Genomic DNA, 15950 nt, shown 5'->3' with positions numbered 1-15950 from the left:
TGGACATGGGTTTGGGTGAACTCCAGGAGTTGGTGATGGACAGGGAGGCCTGGCGTGCTGTGGTTCATGGGGTCGCAAAGAGTCGGACATGACTGAGTGACTGAACTGAACTGATATCTTCTATTATGAAATGTCTTTTCAAATCTTGTGTCATTTTAGTTGGAGTTTTTGTCTTCTTATTGAGCTGTAAACTTTTTAAATAACTTCTATTTACGAGTACTTTGCCAGATATATGTATTGTGAATATTTTCCCCATTCTGTGCTTTGCATTTTTAATTTTCTTAAGAGTATCTTTCAAAAAGCAAGCTTTTAAATTTTGATTAAGTCCAAATTATCAAAGTTTTCTTTAATGGTTCATGCTTTTTGTGTCACATGTAAAAAATACTTGCTTATCCCAAGGCTGCAAAGATTTTATCTTACGTTTTCTTCTAGAGCTTTGATAATTTTAGCTTTCAGATATAATGACCTTTCATATTATATATATATATATATATATATATATATAATTATTTGCTTCTTCATTTATTTTAATAGGGTGTGTGATGACAGTTGGGATTATTTTTTAAATTTTCTCATTTACTTTTCAGCTGTCACTGTGAAAGTCATTCAGTCATGTCCAACTCTTTGCAACCCCATGGACTATACAGTCCATGGAATTCTCCAGGCCAGAATACTGGAGTGGGTAAGCCTTTCCCTTCTCCAGGGAATCTTCCCCACCCAGGGATTGAACCCAGGTCTCCCGCATTTCAAGCAGATTCTTTACAAGCTGAGCCATAAGGGAAGCCCAAGAATACTGGAGTGGGTAGCCTATCCCTTCGCTAGAGGATCTTCCCACCCAGGAATTGAACTGGGATCTCCTGCATTGCAGGTGGATTCTTTACCAACTGAGATATCAGGAAAGCCCATCAGCTGTTATTACTTCCTCCTATTACTGCTCTCCTACATTTTTATACCCTCTACCCTTTCTGACTTGTAGTTTTTACTGTTTTATAAAAGCTGGATCGTCAAACTCACTGGAAGACGAACCAAATCTACTAAAACTGTAGTAGCTGAGAAACAACTATTTTAAAACGCATGGGGATTTCTGGCATCTATTTTGGCAACACAGAAGCCTGATTTTGCTGGCTTTAAGAGTCTTATGTATTTCTGGTGGTTGTATAATAGGATCTCTGGAGAAGTGACATGTTAGTTCCTCTATTATTTTATTTGAGTAAATTTTATGGTGTGTAGTTTGTTAAACCCTAGATCGTTTATTGTACTATTTGTAATTATACTTGCTGTGCCTAGCGTAATGCCAGTCACTTAAAAGTACTTGGTAAATTAAATATGTTCTGGTGGTTGACAGTAAAGAGAAATGACAGTTTCAGACTTCCTATTTCCTAGAGCAGTGGACTTGTTTTTCGGCTACTGTACATTTTAGATTATGGACTCTTTCCAATGTTCCATATATTTGGTCATTTACATATTATATGCATGTATCAGTACCAAGTTTTTCATTTATAACATTAAAAAATAGACATTTTAAAAATGAAATAAATCTAAATAAAACTTATATTTTCATTTTTATACTCAAACCATATTATGATTTTGTTCTTAGAAACATAGGATTTCTTATTTTCAAATTGGATTCTGAAATTAAGTGCTAGTGTGTGAATATTATAATAATGAACACACTGGGTTAATCAATAGAGGGAACATGTTTACTTATAATTAGATTATTATATTTAAAACCCATAGAGTTAATAAAATTTCATATCAATTAATAATTTTTTGTAAAGATACAGTGAATTGTTGACAGTAAAACTATTCTTTAAAACTGTAATACCATAATCAGTTTTGACCAACCTTCATTTGTTGCTTAAAAAATAGGCATTTCTGAATTGCCTTATTCAAAAATATCACAGAGCTGTGAAGAGGCTTTCTGTGCATTTCTATGAAAACATTTGGATACCCCCCATACATCTGTATAGTTCTCATATTTATGATCATTCATATTCAGAATGCACCCTCTAAATAAACCAGTGAAAATAAAATGATTACTTTTCCTCAAATGTTCAGCAGGCACTCTAAATTAGCCAGCTGGTCCCTTGTCATGGCTGAAAATGTGTAGTCTTTTTATAAAAAGTGACAATAAATACATCTATGGCACCAGTCACTTTATATGCAAGTGGAAGTTCTATTGGTGCAATGACTTATGATTGGAGAAGAGCAAAAAGTGTGTAAAGAAAGGGAATCAATGAGAACAGTGCTTCACATGCCTTGCTCACAGAGAATAATTCATTTTAAGGAAGTGAAATCACCTTATTTTATGGCAAGGCACTAATCTCAAGGTCCATGTGTTAAGTTTTTTATTATTATTGAAGGTTCAGAAGTCATTTAAAAACATGACCTGTTAGAACAATTCAGTGCACCAGGTCTATTTGCAAAAATCATGTTGTAAATCACGATTCATTATGTAACTGTGATCAGCATACAGTGTTAGAAATTCATTTCTCCTGGTGATATAGACCTTTCTGTGAGGTTCCTTTTATGCAATGGAATAGTCCCCACACCCTTTCTATTTATTCTTTTTTTTCCCTTTACTCTATGTTGTTCTTCTATTTTCTTCTTTGCTCTATTTTAAACTGCATTATCCTTTTTTTGGCCTCTGTTGTAATATCACTTGTGTCACGAGTACTATAAGATATATGAGAGGTACAAAATTCCATAATAAATAAAACCATTTTTTATTTTCACTGAGACTGTGGACTTAAAGTCTCTCATAGATCATGAAATAATAAGCAAATGAATGCTTAGATGATGAAGCTATGGGAAGCCGGGGGTCGCTGTAGTGATTTTTTTCCCTTGTTTAAGGGGCTTCCCTGGTAGCTCAGTGATTAAGAACCTGCCAGCCAATGCTGGAGAAATGGGTTCCGTCGCTGGATTGGGAAGATCCCCTGGAGAACGAAATGGCAACCCACTCCAGTATTCTTGCCTGGGAAATTACATGGACAGAGGAACCTGGCAAGATATAGTTCATGATGTCCCAAAAGAGTCAGACACAATTTAGTGACCAGACAGTAGCCCTTTGTTTAAAGATGAGAAACTGAAACTCAGAGAGACCAAGAGACCTGGTCAGATAACAGAGAGGGACCATGAAGATTTGTTTTATTCCCAGATTACAGCTTCCCCCTTCTGTCTCCCTTTGTCATGAAAACCAACTGAATTGTACAATTAGCAGTCATCATCTTGACAGTTAAACTCTTTGTGACAATTGTCTTTTTCAGTGAGGATTCATTCCATTATTCTATGATGTTCATTGAGCACCTACCACACACCAGGATTCTCAAGGATACAGCAGTAAACATAGAAAAGAGTCCTGCCTTCAATGAGACAGAGTTCTAGTGGAGTGAGGCAAATGATAAACAGCATAAATGAGCAGAATATGTAGAATGCAAGATGATACTAAGTGTTTTGAAGTTGAACAAGGCAAGGAAAGGAAATTGAGGATAAGTTTATATTTTTGTGTCAAGGAGGATAGGATGGTACAATCTTGAGCAGTGCAGCCAGAAAAGATTTCACAGAAAAGGTGACATTTGAGTAAAGACCTTAGACAGCAGAGAGCTATGCAATCCATTTCCTTCATGACTGTGGAAGAAAGCCAAGATTTTCCATACATCTCTCCTTCATCTTTCTCAAGGACAGTCATACCTAGTATCTGAGGATTAGTTCAGGAGCCCTGCAAATACCAAAATCTGCTGATGCTCAAATATCTTGCAGAGAATGGCATCGTACAGCTGGCCTCAGTGTCCATGGATGCAGAACTCGTGAATACAGAGGACCAACTGCAGTCAACCAGTTGAACATCTTGGCATCAGAATTCTTTCTTTTACCCAAAGAATTTGCAGCAATCAGAAGCATTTCCTTTATGTTACACATCTAAATGTAAATATAGCACTGTAACTCTGCCCATGAAAAATGTAGATAGATTTAGCCAGCATTTGGGAGCTGGGCAAGGAAAACTGGATTTGTGTCAGCAGAGCCAGAGCCTGCTTTTCTATTTATTCTCTGCCCATCAATTAGGCTTAGTCTACAGGGCTCAGATGAATCACAGCATGAGAGATCTCTACCACTTGGCAACATTTTATCCTGAGACCTGGAAAGCAGAGAACAGGAGAAAAGTCATTTGTTTACTTGAAAAAGAAGCAATTTTCTGATAAATGACCATACCCTTGAACATCTTTTGAAAGAAAAGAATTTTCAATAAGCTCAGGAGGTTTAACCATTAACTAACTTTTATTGTAGGTAGAAGAGAACTAGCTTTGTGATTGCTGATTTTCCTACGTTTTGCATGATGTCAAAAGAAGAAAAGATTTTCTGATTTAAAAAATTTTAAGAATCTCCATGTATCTACCATACACAAGCATAAATGTGAGACATAGAACCAAAAATACTGTATGTATAAATACATAAATTACACATCTGCATCTAACTGTAAATTTCCATCAGAGGCAGTCAGATTTCATTTATGCATATTAGTTACAAAAATTCTATGTCAGAGGAAAAATATCAGCATCAAATACTCAATGCCATCTTCATTTATTCATTCGATCATTTGCAAATACTTATCCAATGTATATTGCTTGCCAAGCACTATACTGGACACAGTCTATGCAGTAATTTCTAGAACCACCTTTCCTGTAGTTTGCGTACTTCCTTATGCTCAAAATCAGATGCTTATTGGACAATGCCTTTCCAAATCTTTTTGTGTATTAGTGTATTATAAAATATAATGATATATGAATTGTCTGTAGTATCATCAATTTTTGGAGGGTGGAGGGAATGGTCAGTTTGAATTAATGCGAATGTTAATTTAAAGGGTAGAGAACTACTCTACAGTGTATTTATACATTATAATTATTCATTATACATTACAATGTAAGTGTACTTCATTTTAGGAGAATAGGCTATCGAAATAAACAAGTCAATTAGGAGGGCAGTGATATTATTAAGTAATAAAATGTTTCAAATTTTTAAATTTCTAGTAGACTCTTCATAATAGTATTATAGTACCAAAAGAGATATCAAATATGTTTTCAACCAGAGGATGGATGTTTAGGATTTGTTTAAAGAACGTCAATAACTGGAGGCCTTCACTTAGATGGGGTGGACATCCAATTTAGCAGAATTTGCATATTCTAGGCATTATACATAAGACAAACATAAGAAGACTCTGAAAGGTGATAAGAAGAAGGCAGACCAGAAAGGGATCTTGAGACCTAAGAAACAACACAACAGTGAATTTGCTGAATTTTCTTTTTCCTTTTTATATTTTAGACTTATTGTTCAATAAGGCAGCAATATAAAAATGCCACAGATGTGAGTAAAAACAGTCTCACCAAAATGCTAAAGGATCGAGAAAGGGAAAAAAGACTTTTAGACTATTGTTGTTAGTAAATAATAACAAAATAATTGTTTTATTCTACTTTGGGACCCAACAGAGAATGCCAGCCTCTACTCCTACTTGTCTTTTCTGAGACTAGGGAAGATGGGAACTGAGAACACAAGTCCATTGAAAGATCAAACTTAATCATCAAATTATAGAAAACTTCTCCTCCCTCATCTTAGAATCACACTAACAGGGCTCCAGTATAACAGTGGTCTCCAGCTGAACAATCTGCAAGATGCAAAATATGAGAAGATAAAACTATCAGAACTAAAAGGAGAAATAGACAAATCTATAGTTATAGATGGAGACTTTAATATGATTCTCTCAACGACTGCAAGAAAAACTAGAAAGAAAATTAATGTAAAATTAAGAGTTTGGAAGAACTCAACACTGCCATCAACCAAGAGGATCTAATTGATACTTACAGGACATTCCACTCAACAATAGCAGAATACTATACAGAGCCAAACTTTTAGCACTAAATGCACACATTACAAAGGAGGGAAAATTTCAAATTTATATTCTAAGCTCCCTCCTCAAGAATGTAGGGGGAAAAAGAGAAAAATAAACTCAAAGCAAGCAGAAGATAGGAAGTAAAAACCTGTTTTTGAAGTCCAGAAAACAGTGAAATTGAAAGCAGAGTGTGAGAAGAGAAAATCAACCAATAGTTCTTTGAAAAGATAAAATTGACAGAGACTGATAAGAAAAAAAGAGAGAGGAGGCACAAGTGATTAATATCAGGAATACAAGTGTAGATATCACCACAGATACTCTTTTGTAAAAGTTTACTGGGGTTATTGTAAGAATGTACCACAGACTGAGTGAAACCTTGGTCAACCGTCTTACAATGCTGGAGACTAAGTAAAGTCCAAAATCAAGGGTTTTGGCAGTTTTGGTTCCTTTCAAGCGAAGGAAAGCATCTGTTTCAGGTCTCTCAGTGGCTTGTAGATGGCTGTCTTCTTATTTTCCTTCTGTATTCACCTCTGTGTCCAAATTTTCCCTTTTCATAAAGACTCCAGTCCTATTGTTTTAGGGTCTACCTACTGACTTCACCTTAACTTGATTATCTGTGTGTAGACCATATCTCCAAATAAGGTCATATGTTAAGGTACTGAGGTTTAGGACTTAAACATCAAATTATTTTGGACGATTCAACCTTTAACACTGTGCAAACGACAAACTGATAACAGGGAAATGTTTCAGAGAATGCTATACACATAAAATTGACAATTCAGATAAAATAGGCCAGCTCTCTGAAAAACACCATCTACCACAATTTCCCAATGTAAAAAAAAAAAAAAAAAGAATTACTCGAATGCCCCACTACTATTTAGAAAATTGAATGTTTTTAAAGCCCAATTCTGCAGTCCAGACCCAGGTGTTTTAATAGGTAATTGCACCAAGCATCAATTCTATAAATCTCTTCCAGAAAATATAAGAAAAGACCACTTCCACAATCATTTTATGAACCTAGTAAAATCCTGATACCAAGTAATAGAAACAGAAAACTACAGACTAGTATTTCTCATGAATATAGATGTAAAAATTCCTAACAAAACAGAACTCAGCAATATAAAAATAATTGTATTCCATGAGCAATTAGGTCTTAATCCAGAAATATAAGACCACTTCAATATAATCCACCATATTAGCAGGCCAAAGAAGAAAAATTGCACAAGAAGAACTGACGCCTAAAAAAAAAAAGCATTTGACAAAATTCAACACACCCATTATTTATTAGAAAAAATAAAACTCAGAAAAACCTGGAGTAGAAGGGAATTTCCTCAATTTCTTCAACTGAGAAAGAGTATCTTTAAAAAACTTAATAATAAAATTTCATTTAAGGGTGAAAAGCAGAATATTTTTCTCCTGACAACAGGAATAAAGCAAAAATATCTATTCATAGACACAGAGATCAATGGATGAGAATTGAAAATCCAGAAACAGGACTCACAAATTTGCCTCGCATATTTTGACAAAGATTCAAAAGCAACTCAATGCAGGAAGGATAGCTTTTACAAGTGGTGCTGGGTATTTGGGCATCCATAGGAAACAAGAGAGAACCTAGATTTAAGGCTCGTTGTCATTGCTGTTGTTGTTGCTCAGTCGGTGAGTTGTGTCCAGCTCTTTGAGACCCCATGAACCACAGCATGCCAGGCTTCCCTGTCCTTCACTAGCTCCAGGAGTTTGCTCAAACTCATGTCCACTGAGTTGGTGATACCATCCAACCATCTCATCCTCTGTTGCCCCCTTCTCCTCCTGCCTTTAGTCTTTCCCAGCATCAGGATTTTTTCCAATGAGTCATATCTTATAATATATTGACTCAAAAATGGATTAGAAACAAATGTAAAACTCTAAAATTTTTTTTAAAAATGGCTAAAATAGCTTTGACATCTGCTGCTGCCAAGTCGCTTCAGTCGTGTCCGACTCTGTGCGACCCCACGCACTGCAGCCTACCAGGCTTCTCCGTCCATGGGATTTTCCAGGCAAGAGTACTGGAGTGGGGTGCCATTGCCTTCTCCAAAGAACTCTTATATTTGACGTCAAAAGTACAATCTACAAAAGGGAAAATTGGGGAGACTGATGTCAGCAAAATGATGAGAAAAAAATTTCTAGCATTTTTTTCTTCTCAGAACCATCAATTTGAACAATGATCCATGCCTGAAAATACCTTCACAAAAACTAAGGATTCTATTAATAGCTGAGATTACAACATGAGCATAGCACAGAAATAAGAAAAGACACGGAGAAGGTAACAATCGCATGTTGCCCTGTCACCCCTCATTAGGGAAATGCAGATGAAAACAATAGTAAGATATCAGTGCACATCTATGAGAATGGCTAACATCCACAATAGTGAAAACATCAAATACTGGCAAGAATGCAAAGAAATTACATCACTCATAGACTGCTGGATGGAATGTGTAGTCTGCTATGCTTAGTCGCTCGGTAGCGTCTGACTCTTTGCGACCCCGTGGACCGTAGTCCTCTTCCAGAATCCATGGGATTCTCCAGGCAAGAATACTGGGGTGGGTTGCCGTGCCTTCCTCCAGGGAATCTTCCCAACGCAAGGATCGAGCCCAGGACTCCCGCATTGGAGGAGAATTCTTTACCGTCTGAGCCATCAGGGAAGTCCAACATGTACAGCCACTATGAAAAATGGTTCAACGGTGCCTTCAAAATCTAAACATTCAATTATCTTCTATCCAGTAATTCCCGTCCCGGGCATCTATTCCAGAGAAATGAAAACTTATGTTCATACAAAAATGTGTACATGAATGATTTTAACAACTTTATTTACAATAACAAAAAACTGAAAGTAAACAAATGTCCATCGAAAGGTGAATGGTTAAACTGCAGTACATTCATACCATGAAACATTCTTAAAAACAAAAAGCAATAAACTATTGATATAAATGAAAGCATGGGTGAATCACCAGAGAACTAGGCTGAATGAAAAAACTCAATCCTAAAGATTATATAATAAGTACTTTGTTTCCATGCATGTATGTGCTAAATCACTTCAGTGGTGTCAACTCTTTAAGATCATATGGACCATAGCCTGCCAGGCTCCTCTCTCCATGGGATTCTCCAGGCAAAAAGACTGGAGTGCGTTGCCATGCCTTCCTCCTGGGGCTCTTCCTGACTCAGGGACTGAGCCCACATCTCTTATGTCTCTTGCATTTGCAGGGGAGTTCTTTACCACTAGCACCACCTGGGAAACCCAAAGTGAAGGTGTTGGTCGCTCAGTTGTATCTGACCCTGCTAATTCCAGCCAAGAATACTGTTTATATAACATTATTGAAATAGCAAAATGATAGAAATGGAGAAACATAGTAGTATATTCCAGGAGTGATGGTGGGGTGAAGGTGAGAGCGAAGGTGTTTCACGGCTATAAAACACCACGAGGGATACTAATGGTGATAGAAATGTTTTGTGTCTTGTCTGCATCAATCAATATCCAGATTGTGATATACTACCTGTGGTTTTACAAGATGTTTCCACTGGGGAAACCTGGGTGAAGGGTACATAGGATCTCTCTGTATTATTTCTCAGAAATGCATGTAAGCTGCAATTATCTGCTAATTAAATTTTCATTTAAGAAACTCCACTGACTCCACTCAAAATACAGTTGCTTGTACTTGCATTGACCATTTAGATTTTCAGTACAGTAAAGGAGAATTCAGTGGGAGACTGAATGGATTTTAAATTCTGTAATTGCCTTCCTTAAAAAGAAATTGGTGAGTTCACCAAAGAGACTTGCTAATGACTGCAGAGATTTATTCATATTATTGATTGGCTTATTAGTAAGCCACAGAAATAGCAGAAAATCAAAATAAACAGGTTCCAATTTTTTATTCCATAAAAAATGGTTTTTTATTCCATAGTTGTAGTTTTCCTTAAATAAAAAATTAAAAGTTATCCCATGGTTCTTGCTGTTACACGGAATGATCTATTTCTCCATATGAGAATTGCCCAGTTGAAATGTGTGTCTCTTTTATAAAACTCAGTTTGAAAGTCCTCAACTCAGCAAACATTTAATGAGTTCCTGCTATCTGTAAGAAAACAGTTCTGGGCACTGCTATAGATGCTGGATTTTGGGAGGAGAACCAAGCAAAGCCCATGTCCATTAATAAAGACTGCAAAATAAGTTTGTGCTGGGTATAGCCCAAGAAAAAAATTCTTTCTGAATTATGTTGAATGGTTTGTTTCCTTTTATTTTCTTAGTAGAAATAAGGAATACGCAACTTTGTGAGGATGACCTAGCAGTGAGAGCTTTGGGGAACCTCCTCAATCCAAGTGTCTGGAAGCATCTTGTGTTTTCTTCTAGTGTATTCATTGTGTTTCAGTATATAAACTGCTTCCTGTTCACCTGGAAAAAGGGAGAGGGAGGTGTTCCTTTTTCTAGCCTTTATCTGTTCACAGTGTGCCTCCTTAGTTATTCCATAAAGTCCTGTGTTTGCATCACCCTGGGAGTGGAAGCAAAGCAATGATGAATTCTATAGAAACAGAAGGAAAAGCTTATTACTCTATAGTGTTTCCTGCTTTCTTTAGAAAATAACTTACTGCTATGTCCTCTTCCTTTCTGCATGTATATATTGAGTTCCATATATCAAACTTCACCGATTCAGTGAACATGAACTTGGGCGAACTCCAGGAGATGGAGAAGGACAGGAAAGCCTGGCATGCTGCAGTGCATGGGGCTGCAAAGAGTCAGACATGATTTGAGTTTGAACAACAACATATCAAGCTTCCTGATGATCTTGCTTTACTTTTACCATGTATCCTTTTTTAGATTCTAAGTCTAAACTGGATTTACTTTTTAAAGGTCATTTTGTGGGCATGTAAAATCTCAGAGAAACATTATTTATTTTTTTGGCTGCATTGGGTCTTCCTTGCAGTGAGTGGGCTTCGTTGCCCTGCAGCCACGTGGGGTCTTAGTTCCCTGGACCAAGGATCGAACCCATGTTCCTTGAATTGGAAGGCAGATTCTTAGCTGCTGGACCACCAGGGAAGCCCCTAAACTAGATTTAGATTTTAGATTCACTCTTGTTCTGCTGGTAACTACGATAGAAGATTGCTCAGCATACTTCAGACTTCATTTCTACTTATGACATATGGAGGAGAGAATCCAATTTCTCTAGGACCGTCCTGGGAACCTAAAGGAAACACAAAAGGGGGAGAAAAATAAGTGCGACCCCATCGTCTCAGCTCAGATTTTATAGGCTTGCATTTTGGATGAGAATGTTAGGTTAGCTGCCTCTCTTTGGGAATATTTTACTTTGAATTTTTACTAAATGTGAATGCGAAGGATGCTATATTCATTAAGACTGCTTAAGTGATTTCTGCGACCTGGAATTGGATGAGATGTCTGATTATGAATAAGAATTCGCTGCAGAGTGTTGTACAGAGGGTAATGAGGTGCAGATGGGTCACTGAGATCCACCGACAGGACTGAGGAAAGAGCGGTTGACAGACGCATCTGTGTACAGCGCAGAATTTAAGTTTCTCCCTAGATCCGTGATACAGCTTTCACAGAAGGTTTTTCTTCATCTGTAATGCAAGTATTTTGATTGTCCAATGCTGCCAATACCTGCCTGACCACAGACAACAGAAAGCAGAGGGCAACCCTGGCTGTCCACGTGTACTTGTGAGGTCTACCTCTGATCCTTCTGAGAGTAACTCGCGTGTACTCATCCTTCAAGCAGGATCCCCTTTGACTGCATGGAGGCACTAGACAAAACTCTCCCAGTGGGAGGCAGAGGGGGCCGGGGGAGGCAACCCCTCCTCCCTGTAATTTTCCCCTCCAGCCAGGCATCCCTCTGTAGGTTCCATCCTTAACCTCAGTACTAATTCTCTAGGTCTTTATCTGAACTACTTTTAAATTTAATTTAAGCAACTATTTGCTCCACTAATCCACGCGGCCCATTAGCACATGGTGTGGCTTTACTCTACGATATTTCAAATGAAGTGAAACTTCAAAGCCGCTTGATAGGTATGGGAAAAGGGGGGCCTGATATAGCCAGAAGGAAGTAATAATCTCCCAAGGATCTCAGCAGGAGAGCTAAACTTAGCGGCAGACTCCACTTTCCGTTTAACTTTAAACATATCGCTACTTGGAGCAACTCGGGACCCTCTCTTGTGTTGCAGATAAAGCCTGAGGAATGAGGAGGAGAATGGATAGGTACTTGGTCAGAATAAATATTTCTCATCATCCCAAATTCTCTTTCCCTGCTCCGGTTACCAAGGAAATAGAATTCCCGATGTTTTGCTTACAAATGTATATTCTTGACCTTGAAGCAGGAGTTCTCTGGGCCAGGAGGAAAGCGGTGGGTGGGAGGTCAAAAGCAGCTATACCTGGAGTTGATGGAGGATCTTGAATCTGGCTTCAGGGTGTCATCAAAGGTCAGAGGGAACAAGATCATGTTGCTCCCTCGCCCTTGTGGGAATTAGAATGCGCAAAAGATGGATGCATTTCTCTACTTGGACTTTCGCTCCCGATTACAAAGTGGGCTGGACAGAAGCAGATGTTTCCAGGCAAGTTGGAAGTAGATGAGGGTGGGCCAGGCTTCTGCAGCTTACCTTCTGCTCTCATACAAAGCCCTCACAACCACTGCCTTTAATTGCAAGGTCCACTTTTCTCCATTTACGTTTCATATTATCTGACAGCAAGGGTCTTTCTCAAATGTGAACACAGCCCCCATAATGTAGTATAGAGGGTACAGAGTTAAAACATCCATGTCTATATGAAAGGGGAAAAAGTTTTGTTCCAAAACCTCCATCTGCAATTAGATCATCACTTGTCTAGAAATTAATGTCTTTTGACCTGAGTCATGAACTTATTTTACTTCCCATTTTTGGTAAAACATTAATTCAGCAAGAATTTATCATACTAGGGCCTCCCTGGAAAGAAATTATAGTACTTTGGGGGAAAAGACGTCAAAGCTTCACAGAAACAAACTTGAAAATACAGAAAACAATACTAAATAATGAATAGTGAAATGCAGAAAAGGAGTACACTCAGGTGCCAAGAAAAGAAAAAAAATTGGTTGAGGTATTGTGGAGAAGGCAATGGCAATCCACTCCAGTACTCTTGCCTGGAAAATCCCATGGACGGAGGAGACTGGTAGGCTGCAATCCATGGGGTTGCTAAGAGTCGGACACGACTGAGTGACTTCACTTTCACTTTTCACTTTAATGCATTGGAGAAGGAAATGGCAACCCACTCCAGTGTTCTTGCCTGGAGAATCCCAGGGATGGGGGAGCCTGGTGGGCTGCCGTCTCTGGGGTCGCACAGAGTCGGACACGACTGAAGTGACTTAGCAGCAGCAGCAGCATTGTGTCCTGGGGTCTGGAATTCTGGAGTGTATAATTAAGAAGAGAAATCAAAGTGAACCATAAGTCTCTCCTGTAAATGCTAAAAAACAAAAACAAAACTCATACCTCTCTTAGAGACCTAACTCAGGGTCGTTTTAGGTGTGGCCTCATTTCCCCTTGAGTGAGTCTCCTGGTGGTTTCTTGAGCTTTACCATCTGAAAGCTATATTTCTTTTCCATCACAGTTGTGCTGATGATGACAGTCACAATTAGAGTGCTTACGTAAGAAGCAAGTGCTCTTGCCTGTGAACTTCTGTCAATATGCTGAGTTAGAAGTTGCTCTTGGTTACTGGTTTACTTGACCGTACTTCTGGTGTGGGGTGTACTGTATTATTCTTGCCTATACAAATAGCCTTTGTCCTTTAAGATTTTGTGTAGCCTGGTATTGCCGATGTAATGGCTCAGGTTTTCTTTTCATATAAAAAGTGAGTTAGGAGCAGATATAAAGAGAAGCATTTGATTGCCCTCCGTCAGACTCTGGCTTTCACTTGTCATTAAATCAGAGGCTTATTTGAAATGTGTTATTGACAGTAACCCATTCCTAACCTGCTTATGTGATTCTCGAGTTCGCATGTAATTTCATGTTTTATTTGTTCTTCATGCACTGCTTCCGAGATGTGCTCATTGTTATGCACCATTTCTGGGGAGTCTCACCTTGGAGTGTGCTTAGAAAGCTGGCAGAAAACAGAATTCAGTCTGTAGGTTAGCCATGTGGAAATGACAGCGTAAAAATCAAATTGAATTTATAAGCCTGGTTCTTCATTCGTTGTTTAAGATGGTAACTGCAACTTGAAATGGTATCATTTTAGCATGTTTTAGTTTCTTTACTATATATATGGGAGGTATATATTGCTCAGAGTCAGCTAAATTATTAAAGCTTTTCTAATTCCCATCAAAATTCTCTTTGGACTGAAAACATGTGACAACCTCAGGCTGAAAGTGAACTGAAATCTACATGTAAAACTAGGTGGAATGGATGAGTGTTCCACTTCTCTGTCAGTGATTAATGATTCTATATGAATGTATTTTATATATACATATATATATATGTTCGTGTATATGTATATATGTATTATATATGTATGATATGTACTTTATATGTGTGTATATATGTATATATATACACATATGTACTTCTGCCTATGAATATATACATATGTATTTTCACATTGATCTGCTCTACACCTTGTCCTCCATGCCAATTAAATTTCTTCAAAGAGTAATGGTCATGTCATACATTATTGTAAGTAAACAAATGTGTATGTTAAGATCATTTCTTACCCACATGTCACCTCTAACCTTTGTGTAAAATGTCTTTTGCATTAGCATAAATATTAAGAAGATGCCATTTCTGCTATATATAGGGCTGCTTTCAGCTAATCAGTTTTTCATGCATTTAAATAGGAATATTAGAATGATGGTAATTACTTTAGTTTTCCATGAATGATCCATCAAGACATTGCCTTTCACTGGATGGTATTGCTCAGGGTAAGTAGGACAGAGTTAAATTGTTAGCTGGTTTGGAATAGCTTCAATGTTTTGTTGGTGAATTTTAAACAAAATTCATTTTTAAGCCTATTATCTTTTCCAAGAGTAAATGTACCAGCTGCTTTAGAAAGACTAGAGTAATGTGAGACACAAGTAGACGAAGTGAAATTGTAATGAATTGTAAAATAAGAACTGTTTATTAAATGCATGAGAGACAAAAGACATTCAGACAGATGACAAAACCTTACATACACACACAGACACACACACTCTGGCTCAACGTGGAAAATTTCATACATACTTTTTGAAAAAGTGCCTTTTATCAAAATGAGACTTTTCCTCCTTTGCATAAACATACTTCTATGGTTTCACAAATTATTTTCACATGTAAACTCAAACTTCAGAAGGTTGAATTTCAAACAACTTGCTTTTTTTAGGCACTATACACTTATATCAGTAAACTGCCTTTACTCTTCTGGAATTAGATGTCATTAATGAACAAATATTTTAAATTGCTTGGTAGCTGATGATTTCTGTATTCAGCCATGTTTCCTGCTTTGTCTGCACAACAGTGTTTGCATCAAGATATCAAAATAATTGCATGTTTTGCTTCATTGTTTTCTAAAAATTAGTAGGAAATTGGAGAAAATGATTGGTTTGATACTGCAAAAAAAGCATAGTCATTTAAACCTACAACCCAGATAAGGACAGCAATCTCAACACATGCTGAAAGCAGCTAATCTTTAGTTCAACGAGATAATTGTTGAACTTAAGCCAGACAAATATACATTCGAAGAGAAAGATCAGAAAAAAGATTGAAGCCTTGTATTTTCATCTTTAAAAACCTTCCAAAAAATGGTGGGTTTATGCATGTTTACATACACATGTATAGAAATATACGTGCATTCTTATAAATGGCATATAGCGAATAGACAGCAGTAGTTACCTGCGGGTGGGATTTATGAAAAAAAGAAAGACTTTTACTTTTTATTTTAGCATCATCTTTATTTTTTCAATATATTTGTATGTTACTTAGATAATTTTAGAAACAGTTAACATGTAAATGACCAAAAGAACATGTATAAAAAGCTTGAAACACCTAGAGGGGTGGATGGAGTAGAAGGTGGGAAAGAGCAAGAGGGAGGGAACTTATGTAT

This window comes from Bison bison, unplaced genomic scaffold (assembly GCF_000754665.1).
Source record: "Bison bison bison isolate TAMUID 2011002044 unplaced genomic scaffold, Bison_UMD1.0 scf7180017864483, whole genome shotgun sequence".
NCBI lineage: Eukaryota > Metazoa > Chordata > Mammalia > Artiodactyla > Bovidae > Bison > Bison bison.
Note: the sequence above shows the minus strand (reverse complement) of the source record.